The sequence below is a fragment of the Phyllobates terribilis genome, unplaced genomic scaffold (assembly GCF_046119375.1).
Source record: "Phyllobates terribilis strain yellow unplaced genomic scaffold, ASM4611937v1 Scaffold_1__5_contigs__length_1240528914, whole genome shotgun sequence".
In the NCBI taxonomy this organism is placed as follows: domain Eukaryota; kingdom Metazoa; phylum Chordata; class Amphibia; order Anura; family Dendrobatidae; genus Phyllobates; species Phyllobates terribilis.
Window position 1 is genome coordinate 1,181,735,333 of NW_027362761.1, and position 21,026 is coordinate 1,181,756,358.

Genomic DNA, 21,026 nt, shown 5'->3' on the forward strand with positions numbered 1-21,026 from the left:
TATTAGAATCTTTATAATTAAAATTAGATAGAGATTAAACTCTTATTGTGCAATAGTAAATAGTTTAATTTTTTTTTCTCTTAGATGTGCTGGAGTATATATTATAAGGATTGCATGAATTAACAATATTTTTGTACATTTTACAGTATTAGCAGCACGTTTAAAATTATGGACAGAAATATATTTTTAGTGTGTTATTAATGTTACTGTAGCATATCATAGAGAACATCTCGTTTACTGTTTCTATACATTGTATTGTATTTATGAGCAAAATTAACTCTCTTCTATGCCTTTTGAACTCCAAATTAATAAGATTTGTTTTACGAGCGCTCTGGAAACTAACACCGCACAGCCTAGTACGGTGTACCCTAAATTAAATTTCTGGTTTAATAGCACATGTAGGTACTTTAAATAGTGTCAAAGACAAAGGAAAAGACTATGAGCCAATAGGAGCTTCAAGGGCATGAATAGAAATGTGAAACTTCCCTACCCATCAGTGTTACCTGATCACCATTACAAAGAAGTTACAAGGCAAAATGGATACCACATGCTCAAAATGGATTCTGTTCACTCATATTACATATCGTTATATAGAGATAATTTTCTATACCTTTTATTTAAATGCAAATGTCCAAAAAGTACAATTAATTCTTCAAATCCTAAAATTTCTAAAATAAAATGGACTTTAGAAATCAAATTTTTCTAGATGATAAAAATGATTTTTAAAAGGACTCAGGTTAGTGAAAAAAAAGGAATACTCCTTTTCACTGATACCCCACATCTTTTTCTCTGAAGCTTATGAACTCCACATTGATCTCTACTTCCTGGTACTATCTTAGCACACTGGCTAAAGCTGGAAATACCAATTCAGCTAATCACTAGTGATAACATGCCTCAACCAGTGACTGTTAAGCATCTCCAGCTAATCCCAGTGAGATAGGACCAGAAAGTATTGACCAGCAGAGATCAGAAAAGGATTGAAATGAAGCTTTCTTGGGATCAATGAAGATAAGATAAGGTTGCCTGCTTGACTTTTTATTTTTTTTCTTGACACATTGAAAAATCATAATAAATCATTATGATTATAAGTGATACATTTACAGTATATATCCCATAATTCTGATATGAAAAAATCAGCTTTAGTCACTGTAAACTGTAAAATGATGTTAATAACAGTTGAAATAATCTGTATAAGTTTTTTCAGCTTAAAAAAATAATGGACGTCTTAAATTGTTTTTACAGAAAGGGTAAAAAAGTGACCAAGTTTTATGAACTGTCAAGGATTTTTTGGACAGTTGGTAGCTCTGAGATACGTACTATTTCTTTTATTTCTTTTTATTAACAAAAATTGTTTTTATCCCTTGAAATATAATGCAACAAAGTGTAAATCATATGGAAACTCAGCCCTTAACCACTTCATGCCAAGGCTATTTTCTGTTGTTTTTTTTGTTTTTTTTTCCTCCCCTTTTTCCAAGAGCCATAACTTTTTTTTTTTCCATCCACATAGACAGCATTGTCTTGTAGGGCGAGTTGTAATTTTGACCACGTATTCTCTAACTAACGGTAATGTTTGAGACTGTGGTCCCAGCTCTCTTTAGGTCATTGACCAAGTCCTTCCATGTAGTTTCTTAGGCTGATTCCTGACCTTTGTCAGAATCCTTAACCCACAAGATGAGATCTTGCACAGAGCCCCAGACCAAGGAAGATTGAAAGTCATCTTGTGTTTCTTCCAATTCTAATAATTGCGCCAACAGTTAACGCCTTCTTGCCAAGCTGCCTAACTATTGTCCTGTAACACATCCCAGGCTTGTGCAGGTCTACAATTTTTTTCCTGGTGTCCTTAGACAGCTCTTTGGTCTTGGCCATGGTGGAGAGGTTGGAGTGTGATTGATTGAGTGCATGAACAGGTGTCTTTTATATAGGTAATGAGTGCAAAGTTGGAGGGTTTCTTAAAGAAAAGTTAACAGGTCTGTGAGAGCCAGAATTTGTACCTACGATAAAAATTAAATATTTCCATTCTTTGTAGGTGGGAAAACTTGCTAAATAGGCAGTGTATGCAAAACTCACGATCTTCTATGAACACCAGTCACGGTCTGGTTGTCACAGGAGTATCATAATGACAGGCAAAGGTTTCTTCAGCAGGCCCTCCACTGTCATTATGACCCATGAGCGACCTGCAATCATGTCACGGGTGTGCTGATGGGAGCCCATGTCGGCCCATGTTAAATGCCCACTGTCAGAGATTGAGAGCGGACTTTACCATGTTAACAGCCATGAACGGAGCTCCACTCCACCCGCAGATTTTAGAGTCACATGATGGCTGATTAAATTATGTGAAGGGAAAGATTTGGGCTTGGCATTTGAGCCTACATCAAAGGCAAGGACATGACATGGGATGTAAGTTTCTGTCATATACCATGAAGGGGTTAAATATTTACTGGTCTTTCAACAAATTTAACATAAATTAACAGTGCAAGCAAATATAAGAAACTTTGATATACTATATGAGAGAAATATGCTTATTTATCCACTTATGAGACATCTCTTTTGCCCCTGCATCTTGAACTCATCAATCATTCAGAAATTCAGCAAAAATGCATCTCGCTCAAGACCAAAGGGACTGCCAGCTCACATAGGGATCAAATTCCATCTTCCTATTGAAGTCAATGAAGAGCATAAAGAACTTGTGAAGGAGCGAGCTGGCACACAAAGACGTGCTGATGCATTTGAGTGTTATATTTTATTCACTGTATTGATGCATTTTTCAGTACCGCTGTATAATGTCCTCTATTCTACTCTCGAACATGTATTACATTGAGACAGGAGAGCATAAATCCCTACTCTGTCCATGCAGTCTATAAGAAATAGCATTGCAGCAAGTCTCCACCCACTAGCTCAGAGACAACTAAAAATTAGAGCCTGTACAGAAGAAATTGGGGAAAGTGCAAGACAAAAGTCATGCAATGGCCTGAAAAACTGTTATTCTTCCTGTACACACACATGGAAGCTTATTATGAAAGCATACCTGAAGAGACAGGTATGATTAAAGCCTTATTCATGTTTTTGAAAGTTTATCTTTCGTAAAGGCCATCATTCCATAATCTTCAGCTACTTTAGGTGACAGCTGAAGCCTACACTTGCCTTGTTGACATTTTGATATGTTAAAAAAAACCTATACTGACAATATACTACAGTATAGATATGGAAGATGTGTTTAAAAGATGGGAGGGTGGCTCACTTATTAAAAAAAACAAAGTTATGCTTTGTAATTTTTGGTACTCTAATATTTCAGCATTATATAAATATGTTATAGATTTTAAAGGATTGTCCAACATCTAAAAAAATAGATTTAGTTTGAAAAGAAAAATGATAAAGCCTACTAATCAACTGTAAATTCAGAATAGTTGCTCCGAGGTCCAAAATTTCAAGATCGATCCCCTCCATTTTTGTGTTCTTGACAAAAAAAGTCAACATTCTCTTATTATCAACTTTTAAAACTGGTAATGTGCTTGAAGAGCTCTGTGGAATTTGGATCATTTCATTAGTTAAAACGACCAACTTCTCCATGCCTGAATCAGCCATAATTGAAAAGGATGTTGGCTTAGTTAATGATCTCGGCCAGACAAATTGCCTCCTTCAAGGAAACTATTATGGCACCTATAATAATAATAAAAACATATCAGTAATTTTTATCAATTTTCATTTCACATTTCAACAACTTTTTATGTGGATGGACAACCCTTTAATGATTATTCTTAAAGGAGGAAAATAGTAGAGTTCATAACATTGGGAACCATAATAAAATATATTTTATTCCATCTATGTAGGATATCAGGGTCATAGATTAGAAGTAGAAATGTACTGTAAGTTTCAAGCTCTGGAAAATCATGTCACTGTAAAATAAATTCAACATGACTTCTTTTTCTCACAGATTGGGAGACCTGATTGGAGCCCAAAGGCCTGGCATTTTACAGTAGCATGTGATTCACTTAGACTGGAGATGACACGTTTAGACTTTAATTGCATTTTTACGTCAAACATTTGAAGTGTAAATACTTTGTGGACTCGCCTCGGGCAAATCGAAAGTGTGTATTTCAATTTATAAAATTCATCTGCAAAGTTTGAAAATGTCTAAACCCTGTCATGTTATTTCATTCTCTGAGCAATTACGTCTGTGTCATTGTCACTGGGGTATTTAGAAGAACTTCTAAAGTAGAGCAAGACCTCAAAGAGCCAGAGATCGGGAAAGTAGCTGAAAGAAGACGGCACTCAATGATTTGGGGTGAAACAAGTTAAAATTTAGTGGGAAAGACACAATATGGGATTAATAATATATTAATAAAATATCACTCTAGGTATAATAGTTACAGTAAATCAACTTTTATAACAGTTTTCTGGTTTTTTTTGTTAATAAAGCTCAATGACGGCATAAATTAAAAAAAATTCTTCAACAAATAAGTATACAGGGTGCAAGGCATGTAAAATATTCTTTTTAACAAAATATATCAAAAAATCAAAAAAACAGTATAACTATATGCTAAACATACTTTGCAGATGTGCACCCTAGGTAAATAATTTTGAACATAACAATAATATCGTTCTAATATTCTAAGCATGTATGGGCAAGAGTCACCCATTACTTTTAGACTCTTATATATATAACATTCAGTACCTCTTCAGTGACAGAAGTGTTTATACGCATCAATTCTCTCTCTTTTATGCCACACTGTAAAGCTTAAAGGGGTGGTCCAAAATCAGTATAGACTTTCATCCTAAATATCTTTATGTTTATTTTGATATTAATTTTTCTAATATGGTTTAATTAAAAAGTCCATACCGTTCCCTCTCTAATCTCAATTCCGACATATGTTCAGTTCAAGTTCCCGTGATATTAAACAATATTCTTCTCAGTGCACAGTGACAGTTCTTAGTATATAGAAAGTTTCAGCCAGCTGACCTGAGCAATCCAAAGAATGGCGCACGTAAATTCGTCCTGACCAAACGCCAACAATACTGAAGAAAACAAAAAGGTATCCAGCTCCAGAATCCGAGGAAACAGGAAAATATTAAAATAGCAACATTATTAGAAAAAATTCATAAAAATTACTCCATCAAAAAATGAAGGAATGAATAATAAAACTATACAGGTGCAATTGAATACTAGGACATTTTCATCAGCGCATTTTGATCTCTCAGAGCTTTGAAAAAGATTGCCTGTGAGTGATCGAAACGAATTGCTGAAAATGTATCCTGGAGCTGGATACCTTTTTGTTTTCCACATTGACAGTTCCCTCACTTGCCGGCTTTAATTAGAAGTGATGAGCCGGCAAGAGAGCACACTCTCAGTGAACTCTCTGTACGGAAAAAACGCAATGAGCAGAGACTAGCTCCACCCCGAAACAGATGTCACTTCCAGGACTAGGTTGGTCTCGGCTCACCGCATTCTCTACTTACAACATGCACTGACAGTGCTCTCTGTTGCCAGTTCATCATTTTGCATTAGAGCCAGTAAGAAAGAGCACTGTCACTGTACATTGAGAATAATATTGCACAGTAAAAAGGGAGCTCAAACTGTGCATACTGTACATCAGAATTGACAACGGACTCATGCTTAGTAGAACAGGGACTAACCCACCCTCTGAAATGGATGTCACTGATGACACTTAGTTTCAGGGTTTGCGACTGAGGCTGTGATAGTGACCGCAGCCTCGGCCCCTGATGAAGTACCGTTTACCAGCATGCACTTGGGATTCTTAAACAAAGCAACATCCAAAAGGAAATAGGTAGAAAAAAATAAAATAAAGCAGTTTGATTAGAGAGGGAAGAGTAGAGACATTTTAATTAAACCATTAGAAAAACTATTACATTATTAAAATAAAGAGAGAGATATTTAGGGTGAAAATCAATTTTAGTTTTGGACCACTCCTGTAAAGCGTAGATACAGTAGCAGATTCAAGAGTAAGGAATAGAATCAACAACAAATGCAAGGTCAAAAGAAATATGTGACGCTAGAACCAATGCTTAGCATATAATTAGATTAGAACCAAACTCATTGGGCAGTTCAGTGGCGGGCAACTAGACTATATGGAATAGAAGGTATCTCCAGTATTGAGAGGTTAGAAAAGTGGACTTGTTTAGCTTAGAATAAAGACTCTTCAGAGATTATCTCATTTATATGCATAAATGTATGTATATACATATATACACAGGTGCATATCACTAAATTAGAATATCATCAAAAAGTTACTTTATTTCAGTTCTTCAATACAAAAAGTGAAAATCATATATTATATAGAGTGATTACAAACAGAGTGATCTATTTCAAGTGTTTATTTCTGTTAGTTTTGATGATTATGGCTTGCAGCCAATGAAAACACAAACGTCATTATCTCAGTAAATTTTAAATAATTAACAAAAATCACCAGCAAAGGCTTCCTAAGTGTTTAAAAGGGTCCCTTAGTCTGTTTCAGTAGGCTGCACAATCATGGGGAAGACTGCTGACTTGACACATGTCCAGAAGGCAGTCATTGACTCACTCCACAAGGTCCCAGAGTTCCAATTTTCATTTGGAAATCAAGGTCCCAGAGTCTGGAGGAAGAGTGGTGACAATTTAAGCTGCTTGAGGTCTAGTGTGAAGATTTCACAATCAGTGATGGTTTGGGGAGGCATGTCGTCTGTTGGTGTAGGTCCACTGTGTTTTATCAAGACAAAAGTCAGCGCAGCCATCTACCAGGATATTTTAGAGCACTTTATGCTTCCCTCTGCCGACAAGCTTTTTGGAGATGAAAATTTCAATCTCCAGCAGGACTTGGAACCTGTCCACACTGCCAAAAGTACCAATAGCTGGTTTATATGCAACAGTATCACTGTGCTTGATTGGCCGCAAACTCGCCTATCCTTAACCGCATAGAGAATTTAAGGGGTATTGTTAAGAGGAAGATGAGAGACACCAGACCCAACAATGCAGATGAGCTGAAGGCTGCCATCAAAGCAACCTGGGCTTCCATAACACCTCAGCCGTGCCACAGGCTGATCACCTCCATGCCACGCCGCATTGATGCAGTAATTGATGCAGAAGGAGCCCCCACCAAGTATTGAGTACATTTACTGAACACACATTTCAGTAGGACAACATTTCGGATTTTAAAAACATTTTTCAAGCTGTTGTTATAAAGTATTCTAATTTACTGAGATAATGGTTTTTGTGTTTTCATTGGCTGCAAGCCATAATCATCAACATTACCAAAAATAAACACTTGAAATAGATCACTCTGTTTGTAATGACTCTATATTATATATGAGTTTCAGTTTTTGTAATGAAGAACTGAAATAAATTAACTTTTTGATGATATTCTAATTTAGTGATATGCACATGTATTCATACATATATACATATACATATATATACAGTACAGACGAAAAGTTTGGACACACCTTCCCATTTAAAGATTTTTCTGTATTTTCATGACTATGAAAATTGTACATTCACACTGAAGGCATCAAAACTATGAATTAACACATGTGGAAGTATATACTTAACAAAAAAGTGTGAAACAACTGCAAATATGTCTTATATTCTAGGTTCTACAAAGTAGCCACCTTTTGCTTTGATGACTGCTTTGCACACTTTTGGCATTCTCTTGATGAGCTTCAAGAGGTAGTCGCCGGAAATTGTTTTCACTTCACAGGTGTGCCCTGTCAAGTTTAATAAGTTGGATTTCTTGCCTTATAAATGGGATTGGGACCATCAGTTGTGTTGTGCAGAAGTCTGGAGGATACACAGCTGATAGTCTTACTGAATAGACTGTTGGAATTTGTATTATGGCAAGAAAAAAGCAGCTAAGTAAAGAAAAATGAGTGGCCATCATTACTTTAAGAAATAAAGGTCAGTCAGTCAGAAAAATTGGAAAAAACTTTGAAAGTGTCCCCAAGTGCAGTTGCAAAAACCACCAAGCGCTACAAAGAAACTGGCTCACATGAGGACCGCCCCAGGAAAGTAAGAGTAAGAGTCACCTCTGCTTCTGAGGATAAGTTTATCCGAGTCACCAGCCTCAGAAATCGCAGGTTAATAGCAGCTCAGATTAGAGACCAGGTCAATGCCACACAGAGTTCTAGCAGCAGACATATCTCTACAACAACTGTTAAGAGGATACTTTGTGCAGCAGGCCTTCATGGTAACATAGCTGCTAGGAAACCACTGCTAAGGATAGGCAACAAGCAGAAGAGACTTGTTTGGGCTAAAGAACACAAGGAATGGACATTAGACCAGTGGAAATCTGTGCTCTGGTCTGATGAGTCCAAATTTGAGATCTTTGCTTACAACCACAGTGTCTTTGTGCGACGCAGAAAAGGTGAACGGATGGACTCTACATGCCTGGTTCCCACCGTGAAGCATGGAGGAGGTGGTGTGACGGTGTGGGGGTGCTTTGCTGGTGATGCTGTTGGGGATTTATTCAAAATTGAAGGCATACTGAACCAGCATGGCTACCACAGCATCTTGCAGTGGCATGCTATTCCATCCCATTTGCATTTAGTTGGACCATCATTTATTTTTCAACAGGACAATGATCCCAAACACACCTCCAGGGTGTGTAAGGGCTATTTGACCAAGAGGGAGAGTGATGGGGTGCTTCGCCAGATGACCTGGCCTCCACAGTCACCAGACCTTAACCCAATCGAGATGGTTTGGGGTGAGCTGGACCGCAGAGTGAAGGCAAAAGGGCCAACAAGTGCAAAGCATCTCTGGGAACTCCTTCAAGATTGTTGGAAGACCATTTCCGGTGACTACCTCTTGAAGCTCATCAAGAGAATGCCAAGAGTGTGCAAAGCAGTCATCAAAGCAAAAGGTGGCTACTTTGAAGAACCTAGAATATAAAACATATTTTCAGTTGTTTCACACTATTTTGTTTAGTATATCATTCCACATGAGTTAATTCATAGTTTTGATGCCTTCAGTGTGAATGTACAATTTTCATAGTCATGAAAATACAGGAAAATCTATAAATGAGAAGGTGTGTCCCAACTTTTGGTCTGTACTGTATACATATATATGTATATATATATATATATATATATATATTTGTTTATATATATATATATATTTATTTATATATGCAGTATATATCTGACATGAAATCAGTAGAGATGAGCGTTGTTCTACTCGAACTGTTCGCCAATCTCAAATTCGAGCTGTTTTGGGCGGTGTTCGAGCCGGTCGGCGAACACGAACAATTTGAGAAAAATTCGGCTGTTCGAGGTTATGTTCGATAACTGTTCGTGCACCAAAATCATAACTGGATTTTTTCTCAGTAATGATGAAAATTAATGTTAATACGCAGTTTGAGTGTACAGCGGGGCGGGGGGAGGGGCAGGGGATGGATCTCTGCAGGAACAATGAAGATCTCCATTTTTTTTTCTCTTTCCCGCATTTGCAGTGGGGAGGTGCAATCTGTCAGCCTATCAGCAGCGCACACACGGAGCGAAGTGCTTTTTTTCACACAAGCAAGGGCATGTGTGATTGGCAGTATATGTCACATGTGCTTGCCCTATAAGACCAAGCCATTTTCCCCGTCGCCACCATTTTCTCACTGCTGCAGCTGCGTGTTAGACGGCACCGCTGTTGCTGTGTGCGCTATACCTTGTTAATTTCAAGCCAATTTTCGCACAAATATACAGATAGCTTGGGAGTAGGGAATAGTTGTGATTGCAGTCCTTTTAAGGACTAGGTTACAGCATTTCCTACGACTTTTATCAGGCAGGTCTGTGCTCTTAAATAGATAGATTGTGGGAGTAAAGACTAATTGTAATTGGAGTCCTTTTCAGGACTAGGTTACATCAGTTCCTATCAGTTTTTGCCAGGCAGGTCTGTGCCAGTGCTGTGCACGTTTTTTTCACAGCATTTGGCTGAATCTAGCAAAGCTAATCCTTTTTGGCCTATTGCAGAGTGTGTTAGTCAGTGGAGTAGCCTATCTGTGTTGCAAGATATACCACCTGTGTATAGAATACCAATTTTTTTACTGCACCTAGTGAAGTAAAATCTTTTGGGCATAGCATCATTCTATTAGTCCATCTATACTGACCTCCATCAGGTTGAAAACTGAATATAATTTTTTTCTGCATCTGGCTCTGAAAAAATATTTGGGCTTCTAGCAGTGTGTGGGACTTGGTCTATTAGTCCATCTATACTGACCTCCATCAGGTTGAAAATTAAAAATAATTTTTTTCTTCATTTAGCTCTGAAAAAATATTTGGGCTTCTAGCAGTGTGTGGGACTTGTTCTATTAGTCCTTCTATACTGACCTCCAGCAGGTTGCAAATTGAATATAATTTTTTTCTGCATCTAGCTCTGAAAAAATATTTGGGCTTCTAGCGGTGTGTGGGACTTGGTCTATTAGTCCATCTATACTGACCTCCATCAGGTTGCAAATTAAAAATAATTTTTTTCTTCATTTATCTCTGAAAAAATATTTGGGCTTCTAGCAGCGTGTGGGACTTGTTCTATTAGTCCATCTATACTGACCTCCATCAGGTTGCAAATTAAAAATAATTTTTTTCTGCATCTAGCTCTGAAAAAATATTTGGGCTTCTAGCAGTGTGTGGGACTTGGTCTATTAGTCCATCTATACTGACCTCCATCAGGTTGCAAATTAAAAATAATTTTTTTCTGCATCTAGCTCTGAAAAAATATTTGGGCTTCTAGCAGTGTGTGGGACTTGGTCTATTAGTCCATCTATACTGACCTCCATCAGGTTGCAAATTAAAAATAATTTTTTTCTTCATTTAGCTCTGAAAAAATATTTGGGCTTCTAGCAGTGTGTGGGACTTGTTCTATTAGTCCTTCTATACTGACCTCCAGCAGGTTGCAAATTGAATATAATTTATTTCTGCATCTAGCTCTGAAAAAATATTTGGGCTTCTAGCGGTGTGTGGGACTTGGTCTATTAGTCCATCTATACTGACCTCCATCAGGTTGCAAATTAAAAATAATTTTTTTCTGCATCTAGCTCTGAAAAAATATTTGGGCTTCTAGCGGTGTGTGGAACTTGGTCTATTAGTCCATCTATACTGACCTCCATCAGGTTGCAAATTAAAAATAATTTTTTTCTGCATCTAGCTCTGAAAAAATATTTGGGCTTCTAGCAGTGTGTGGGACTTGGTCTATTAGTCCATCTATACTGACCTCCATCAGGTTGCAAATTGAATAAAAAAATTTTCTGCATCTAGCTCTGAAAAAATATTTGGGCTTCTAGCGGTGTGTGGGACTTGGTCTATTAGTCCATCTATACTGACCTCCATCAGGTTGCAAATTAAAAATAATTTTTTTCTGCATCTAACCCAGCCAATAGTTTTGGCCTAATACCACAGTTTGGCCACTCAGCTCTGCTCGGTTACCATCCATTGTTTTTTTGTGCAAACAACTCCAGAGTTGTGAATTAGTTAACCACCAAAATGAGTGGAAAAAGGCCTGCTGCTGGTGGAAAGGGGAATAGGCATGTTGGGAAGGGGAAAAAAGGTTGTGTCCGTGGGGTAGGTGCAGAAGAAAGACCATCTTCCAGCCAAACTAAAATGTCTACTTCTTTTAGCGGACAATGTGATAAGATCCCTTTCTTACGGCCACGCCAATCGCTACAAATTCCAGATATGGCACAAAAACAGCAGGTGCTTCAACGGATATCAAGTGCTCCTTTAAGTGGGCTCTCCTCCACATCAACTTCAACATCACAAATACTCCAGTCCTCAAAGGTGTCACCCAAATCGCACTTGCTTCCTCACAGCTCCCAAATCTCCAGCTGCCCGTCTGAGTATGAGGTAGAACAGATGGTTGAGTCTGCAGAGCTGTTTACTCATACTATAGCCTGGGAATCAGAGGTCGACTCCAGCGCTTCTGTGAATCCAGACGAGGAAATGATCTGCACTGATGCCCAGAATCTTTATGAGTCGGATCCAGGACCAGACGCAGAAGGTTCTGACCATAATGTAGACCCTCATTCCCAAACTGTAACTCCTGTTGGTGGAGACAATGAGGAAGACGATGATAAGACTCAAATACCTGATTGGAGCGACAACTTTAGTTTTTTGTCAGGGCAGGAACAGGTTGGCTCTGAGGACGACGGGTGTGATAACGCACAGGGTGATGATGATGAGGTCGGAGATCCCACTTACTGTCAACCCACAGTCAGCCAAGAGATGAGGTCAGCAGAGGAGGTGGAGGAAGATGCTAGTGACGACGAGGTCAGGTTGCGCCTTCCTGGACAGAGACGTAGTACTGGAAGCACGTCAACAACTGCATCCTCAAACACAACTCTGCCTCTCACCACAAGTCGTGGTGGCTCTTCAGGTCGCATGGGTGCTAAGCCTTGCATAGCCTGGGCATTTTTTCAGATCGATAAAGATGACCCAACTCGTGTTATCTGTAACATTTGTCAGCAAAAGCTAAGTAGAGGCCAAAAAATACATAGTTTGAGTACTTCATGCATGAACCGGCACATGGACATGAAGCATAAGTTGCAGTGGGAAGCTCAGTGTGCTACAATGCGGTCTAGCCGGCCGGGCCAACCACCGTCTGCCATATCTTGTGCATCCGCGGCCTCTTCATCCTCTGTGACTGGGGGGACAGCAGTCACACCTGTTTTGGGGCGCAGACCTGCCACCTCTTTACCCGCAACAGCCAGCGTGATTGGCAGGTCATCATTTTCTTTGGAGGTGGTAACACCAGCTGGTGTTGAGCGCTGTCCGACATCGATAGCACCACCTTTGGATCAAGGCAACCTAACATGTCTGCCTGCATCTTCCTCACAGACCGGCAGTTTGCCGGGGACACCCTTATCAACCCCGTCTAAGCACAATAGCCAGTCCTCGGTCCCTCAGATGTGGACAAGTAAAAGACCATTTCCTCCTAGCCATGAGAAAGCTAAGAGGTTGAATTTCACCATCTGCAAGCTCTTGGCTACAGAAATGCTGCCTTTCCGCCTGGTGGACACAGAGGATTTTCGAGACCTTATGTCCGTCGCAGTGCCCCAGTACCAGATGCCCAGTCGGCACTACTTCTCAAAGAAAGGTGTGCCTGCGCTCCACCAGCATGTCGCACACAACATCACCGCTTCTTTGAGAAACTCTGTGTGTGACAGGGTGCATTTCACCACAGACACTTGGACGAGTAGGCATGGACAGGGGCGTTACATGTCGCTGACTGGGCACTGGGTAACTATGGTGACAGCAGGACAAGGGGCTGCTGTCCAAGTCTTGCCGTCCCCACGAGTTGTGCGTCAATCCTCTTTATGTCATTTTTCCTCCACTGCTTCTGCCTCCTCAACCTCCTCTCGGTCTTCCACCTGCACCCAAAGCCTGTCTGGTCATGCCACAAGCTTTCTAACTGCGCAGAAGGGATCCTGCACACCTCCTTACTATGCTGGCAGTAGGGCTCAATGTCATCAGGCGGTTTTTACATTGAAATGTCTGGGAAATGTGAGTCACACAGCTGAGGAGTTGTGGTCAGCTCTGGAGAACCAATTTCATGAATGGTTGTCTCCACTGGACCTGAAACCAGGGAAGGCCGTGTGCGACAATGCTGCAAACCTGGGTGCGGCCCTTCGCCGGGGCAATGTCACACACGTGCCTTGTATGGCTCACGTGTTGAACCTGGTTGTCCAGCAATTTTTAGCCCACTATCCCAGACTAGATGGCCTTCTGCAGAGGGCACGGTCGCTGTGTGCTCACTTCCGCCGTTCGCATCCCGCAGCTCAGCGACTTACATCTCTACAGAAGTCGTTGGGCCTGCCACTTCACCGGCTAAAATGCGATGTGCCTACCCGGTGGAATTCAACTCTGCACATGTTGCAGCGACTGTGGCAGCACCGACAAGCCCTGGTGCAATACGTTCTGACGTATAGCCTGGGCCAACGAGATTCAGAGGTGGGGCAAATCACGCTGGAGGAGTGGTCTCAGATCAGGGACCTATGCACCCTTCTGCACAGTTTTGAAATGGCGACGAAGATGTTTAGTGCTGACGATGCCATTATCAGCATGACTATTCCGGTGATTTACATGCTGGAGCACATGTTAAACAGAATTCGGAGTCAGGTGGTGGCACAAGAGGAGGTGGAGGAAGTAGAGGAGGAGGAGTTGTATGCGGAAGGGCTAACATCTGCAAGGTCCAGACGGTCGGCAGCACCAGGGCGGCAGGCATGTGAGGGTGGGGGAGATGATTTTACCAGGGCGCATGGTAGCAGCCAAACTAGTGAGGAAGGTGCAGGAGCCCAGGAAGAAGTGGAGGACGAACTGATGGAAGACTCATCAGATGAGGGAGACCTTGATCACATTTCTGTTGTGCGAGGTTGGGGGGAGAGGACAGAGGAAGGAAGCATGATTGTTACCTCGCCACCAACACAACAGGGACTTGGTGCTCCTGGATGCGCAACACACATGAGTGCCTTCTTGCTGCACTACCTGCAACATGACCCTCGAATTGTGAGAATTAGAAATAATCCTGACTACTGGGTTGCCACACTGTTAGATCCCCGGTACAAAAGTAAATTTGCAGAAATTATTCCTGCCATAGAAAGGGATGCACACATGCAGGAGTATCAGCAGAGACTGTTGCAGAATCTTACATGTGCATTTCCACAAAATACCAGTGGTGCACGTAGTGAATCTCACAGTTCCAACTTGCCAACCGTGGTCTGTATGGAATTGTTCAATAAAGGGCCCAAAATTAAGATAACATAGATGGGAGAGGTCTCTATGAATAGGAATTCCTAAGTATTTGATACCCTGTGAGGGCCAGGCAAAGGGAAAGTTGGACTAGATGGAATCCTATATGGATTTAGGGAGGGAGACATCGAGGGCCTCAGACTTCGCTGCATTGATTTTAAAATTTTACCATGTAACAAAGTGATCTATTTCAGCCATAACAGCAGGGATGGATATATGTGATTGAGTGATATATACTAGGACATCATCAGCAAATAGAGAGCACTTGTACTCGGTGCCTCCCACCTCAATCCACCTAATATTGGGGTTATGGCGAATTGATGAGAGCAGGTGCTCCGTCACTAGGATGTATAAGAGAGGGGACAGAGGACATCCCTGCCTTGTCCCATTGGTGATTGTGAAAGGTGATGAAAATGTTCTGACGCACCCCCTGGGCCTTGGGACACCCGGAGCCGGACCCTTTTTGGTGGATGCTGGTGGTTGTAGTCTTCGTGGCGGCGATCCGGTTCCGTGGCTCAGGGCGGTCAAACCAGTGGCGGAACTATTTATGTGGTTTTGATGTTTAAATGTCCGACTACGCCACCCGTGGATTGCGGTCAGAGTGAACCGCCGCTACAGGGCAGACCGCTAAGGCTGGTGTTGTGGGTGCAGCAGAGCGTAGCATAACTCCCCACGGGAGGAGTATAGCCTCAGGGCAGTGTATGCGGAGGATGGGGGTGATGGTGCAGGGCAGCAGCAGTAACGACACGGAGTCAGTGATGCAGTTCAGGGCCTTTACTCACAGTACTTATTATCCAGACCACGTCTGCAGGTAACGGCTGCCCACGTCGTACTGTGCTCACCAGGTGAGGGGCTCAGACAACTCCCAGATAACTTTGGAGCGCTTCACAGGACCCCCTTTTTGTGTCCTTTGTCTGGCCTTTCTTACCAACACTTCTGTCCGGCTGCCTCGGGCCTCCTCTTGGTAAACTTGGCGCCAGTTTCCCTGACCCTATGTGGTGCCTTCCTAGCGGGTGGAGCAAGGGGCTGCGCCACATAAAATGTCAGAGCCTCCGGTTTCTAGCTGAGGGTCGTTTCCTGCCTCCACTAGTTCGGGAACCGGTCTCCCCCTTTGGCCTGACCCCTCCACGCAGGTGGATTCGGGCGTGCGGTGGCGACTCGCCCGTCCGCACCCCTGGGATCCCTTCATTCCTCGTTCCTGGAGCCTTCTCCGCTCCTCTTCCTTCCTTCTCCCTCTTGCAGGCCTGGGCCTCTGTTACTAGGCCCGCCTCCGGAGCAGAGCTCATGCAGAGCCCCTGCTCCCTGCCACTTCTGCTCAGACTTCTCTGCACTGAACTAAGATGGTGCCCACCTTTTATACTCCCTTCTCAATGCACCCAGGAACTGCTTCCTCCCTGCTCCTGCACTGCAGGGTTCCCCTTCCTCAGTGTTCCCTCCCCCCACTCCAGCCAGGGACAGGGACTGTCGTGCCCATCTCAGGGGCATATTGGTCGCCCTGCCCCACGGCAATGTGGTGTAATGCATGCAGGTGTCGGGTCCTGATCCACACTCCATCCTTATCTGAGAGTGAGATATCACACCTCTGGGTGAGGTGCAATACGTCTGTAGCAACCGAGCCCTCGGTGCTACAGTTCCATTTATCTTCAGCCTAGGTGACGTATTGTGATACAGGGCCGTGATTTTGGCTATAAAAGGGTCCCCTAGACCCCTACCCCAAGCTTTTTAAGAGAATCATATATGGCGTGCCAGGAGACTCTATGGAATGCTTTCTCAGCATCCAACGAGAGTATCTACTTACAAATTTTTAACTGCATCTAGCCCAGGAAATACTTTGTACCTAGTAGCAGTGTCTGCTAGTCAGCGGATTATCCCGGCTGTTAAGCAAGCTACACCACCTGTAGTTTGGACACTTAATTTTTTCAAAGGAAATGCTTCGGGACCACGGGATACTTAGTGAAGAGCATCAGGAGGCACCCCAAGGCATAGGGGCTGGGACTGGCACTAGGATGCCTTGCGGTGGACAGCCGAGCTCGATCCTTATAAAAGCTTTTTAACTGTACAGCTTTAGTGGACGCTACTGGAGCTGGAATTACGCGGCTGCTGGCATGAGACTTGCCCTCCAATAGATCCTTGTAAATGGATTTAAAGTGTATTCATTCAAATTAGAGGGACAATTTAAATTAAAAAGCTTAGAGCTGCCTCCACCACAGGGGGGCTCTCTCGACCCACCAGCGGACATGCACCAGTATTGGGAGAGGGGGGCTGGCCGTCAGGGTTCACCGTGGCTCTGGCACAAACCCGGCGACACGGAGGTGGCACGGGCAGGAGCGGACTGGCCGTCTCGGCTTCTCACTTTTTGGATTTTAGAAGGGCATGACATGCCTATATCTGTGTCTCCCCCTCCTTTTACTCCTCCACCTCTTTTCTTTTCGCATGACTATATGTACTTGTCACTTTTCCATGTGTTAGTTGTGTCTTCTGAGCAGTTTGTCAGCTTTTGGACACCTTTGAAGGTGTTTTCTATGTGTTTCTATGTGTTTTTGTTTGCCTGCCATTGGTTTTAACGGTGTTCGAAGGTGTTCGACGAACAGTTCGACGAACAGTTCGGCGAACACACGGGTGTTCGACGAACCGAACCGAACTCGAACACTACGGGGGTGGCTCAACACTAGAAATCAGAATACATTTTTCCCTTTTAAGCTGAATTAGGATTACGAGAATTTTTAATATTTGCCAAATGCCAGAATAATGAGAGAGAGAGAATGTTTTAAGGCATTTTTATTACTTACTGCAAAGTCAAAAGTTTACATACACTAAGATTACTATGCCTTTAAATAATTCTGGACTTCCTATATGAGGATGTCATGTGTTTGGAAGCTTCTGATAGTTTTTTTGATAACATCTGAGTTAATTAGAGATACACCTGTGGATGTCTTCTGAAGTTACCTTTGAAGGTAACTAACTACTAACTGCTGAAGTCATTTCCAAAAGCCTCATCACTATTGAACATTTATCAGTAGGTAGACCAAGAAGAGAGATGCTGCTAGATCAGAAAATAAACCTTTTTTATCTCATACAATCATTTATAGGAAAAAATTGTTCTGTCATTTTTATGTGTATGTTCACACCACTATCTATATACTAAGAGCACAGCATGCCCTCAAATCCCATCGTAAGGCAAATTTGTAAATCAAAAGTAACACTTGTCATAATATGAAATAGTCTTTGACGGAAAATGTAATCTAATGACAATAGAAGTAATAATCTGTTAATGTTACCATAAATTTAATGACACCATAATAATCTTTTTTTATTATTTAGGGGAGTAAATTAAAAGTGTTCATTAAATGTTACTCCACAGGCAATGAAGCAGACCGCCTTTTATTAAACTGAAAGTCGTAAAATTAATTTTCCTACTAGAATGACATCTGAAACATGCATGGAGATTTATATCTAAAATTCACAAATGCTAATGTTATAGTAGAAAAATGAGAGCCAGAGCAGAGAACATATTAAATCGATGAGCATTCCCATAAAAAGAAGACAAATGGTGGTAATGAAATATTTGCCAGCTGTTGCTAATTTCTCGGTACAATCCTATGTTTAGAAGAATGATCTAGGAAAATTGTTGCCCCTGGCAAAGTCCCATTTTGTATTACTAATTGTGTATAGTGAAAAAGTTCCCATTCATGTTACAAGTCAACAGCTTGGATATTTGTCAGGTCTTACCTACAATAATTAGGGAAAGTTCTGATATTGGGCTACCCTTTTTCGGTTGATAGTTTTATTTTGTTAGAAGAGCTACAGTAGATGTCGATTGAGAGATTTTTTTTGAATAGGTAGATACCAATGGCAATCAACACGATTTTCACTTCTAAATCATGAGAAGACCATTTGACCTTTTTTCTTTGTAGCTACAGATTGGTATTTTATAATTTTATTTGGAGTATCTACTTTTTTTTTGGTTTATTTCAAAAAAGGTAATCATAAAATAGGTCATAACTTGCGTTCCCATGATCAGTATTTGGTGAATTTTTGAAGTCGTCTTACAATAAACCTCTTAAAATATATCTTTTATTAGTAACGCTTAAAAATACTCTACGCATAGGTAGTCAAAATACACATATAAATAATATAATATAACATTGATAAAGTTTCAACAGTAATCTATTATTACAGAAATGGGTTACAAAACTTAACAAAGATAATTAAGAAAGAGATCTATCTGTCCCTTTAGATTCCAAGGTATTCCTACCTTGTCACAGAATTTGTCACCCTAGGATAACCATCACACCCCCTGAGGAAGCAAAACACGTGAAACGCGTGTTGAAAAGTTAGGTAGGTGTGCTACCTGGACAGAAGCAATGGGTATTTACTTTTTATAAGTTACAAATGGAGTTTCTATGTACATCAGTATAGCCAATACTTAATGAGATTTATATGCATGTCTTCACTTCTCTGCAATTTGCATTGAATCACTGATGTTTTTCTAAATAACCTAGCTGCATAATATGTGAATATTACTCTTCAATGCATCATTATCTGTTATATGTTAAAGGTTATTTCGGTGTGACACGCATTTTTGTGATGTATTTTAATCATATTCTCTTGGTGATTCTCCCTTTGTATATATTTATATACAGGGTGGTCCAAAAGTAGGTGGACAGAAAGTGTAATAAGGTCATGAATGGGGAGATTTATCAAACATGGTGTAAAGTGAAACTGGCTCAGTTGCCCTTAGCAACCAATCATATTCCACTTTTCAATCCACACAGACTCTTTGGAAAATGAAAGGTGGAATCTGATTGGTTGCTAAGGGCAACTGAGCCAGTTTCACAGATCTAGTTTTCACAGATAGATCTCCCCCAAATCTGTTTTCTTTTCAGATAATTCAGATAACACATAATGGCAAATAATTTAAATACAGATCAAAGAAAATGGATTTTAATAGAGTATTGGAAATCTCAAAATGCTGAAACCATTAGAGCAAATTGGGTTGAAACATTTGATACTCAAGCCCCAAAGAGACAAACCATTTACCGCATTCGTGACAAATTCAATGCCACTGGCTCAATCCTTAATGCTCCAAAAACTGGTCGACCCAAAACAGTCTGTACAGAAGATAATAAACAACTTGTTGCTGAAACATTTCTTCAGAGTCCAAAAAAGTCCACCAGAAGAGCCTCTTTGGAATTGGAAATTTCACGAACTTCTATCATGCGAATCCTGAAATCTATTGGGTGGAAAGCTTATGGTCCACGTCTAATTCATGGCTTATTGGAGGATGATCCAGACAGGCAGCTGCAATTTAATGTTTGATTAATCTCCCCCTTCATAACCTTATTACACTTTCTGTCCACCTAATTTTGGACCACCCTGTATATATATATATAAATATATATATATATATTACACTATTGTACTTTGATGAATATGCAAAATCCCATCAACATTTTAGTGGTCAGTGCATCAACACGTAAGAATGTGTGTGTGCCACAACAGGGAAACCACTACAAAATACATAGAAAGATATAAGGAGGTCAATGTATTTGTTATGTTAATGATAAAACAGTATATAAATCTTTATTAAATTCATATTTTAAAATCAATACATACAAATAAATAAACAATAGGCGTGTGCATTCAAATACGGGATGATTTTCCTTGAGAAAGCTTCTTACAGCTCAGGTGAAACGCACGTTGGGAAGTCGGATACTCGTGTATCAACCTCCCTCTACGGCGTACGTCCTATGCCGGGTAAGCAGTATAATATTTAAGAACACATACAGAGACTATATATTACTTTAATTGGCCTAGTGCATCTTAGAAGATGGCCTAGACATTGAGTCTGTTCATTACATTTGAGCTTATTGTTACTCAATATTCTTGTGTGTGTAGTCTCTTCTTTTATGCTATTAACCCTCTGGCTTCCCAGCTTAGTAACATCATATTTATTCCCACATCCCGATATGAATGCACACGCCTATTGTTTATTTATTTGTATATACTGATTTTAACATATGAATTTAATAAAGATTTATATACTCTTTTACCATAACCATAAAAACTCCATTGTCCTCTTTATATCTTACCATTGTACCTTGGCAGTATATCAGGCCTTTTTTCTGTGATTTTTTCACTGAACTAGCAAGTGTGCCCACTTACTTCCTTTTTATCTCTCTTTTCAAAGTACAGTATATAACAATAAAATAAATTATTTTATTTAGTAGCATGTACTCTTGGTTCTCTGTTATTGCACTTTGCTAGAACTGTAAGACGCTTGGTCAAAATACAGAGCACCAAAAACTAACCAAACC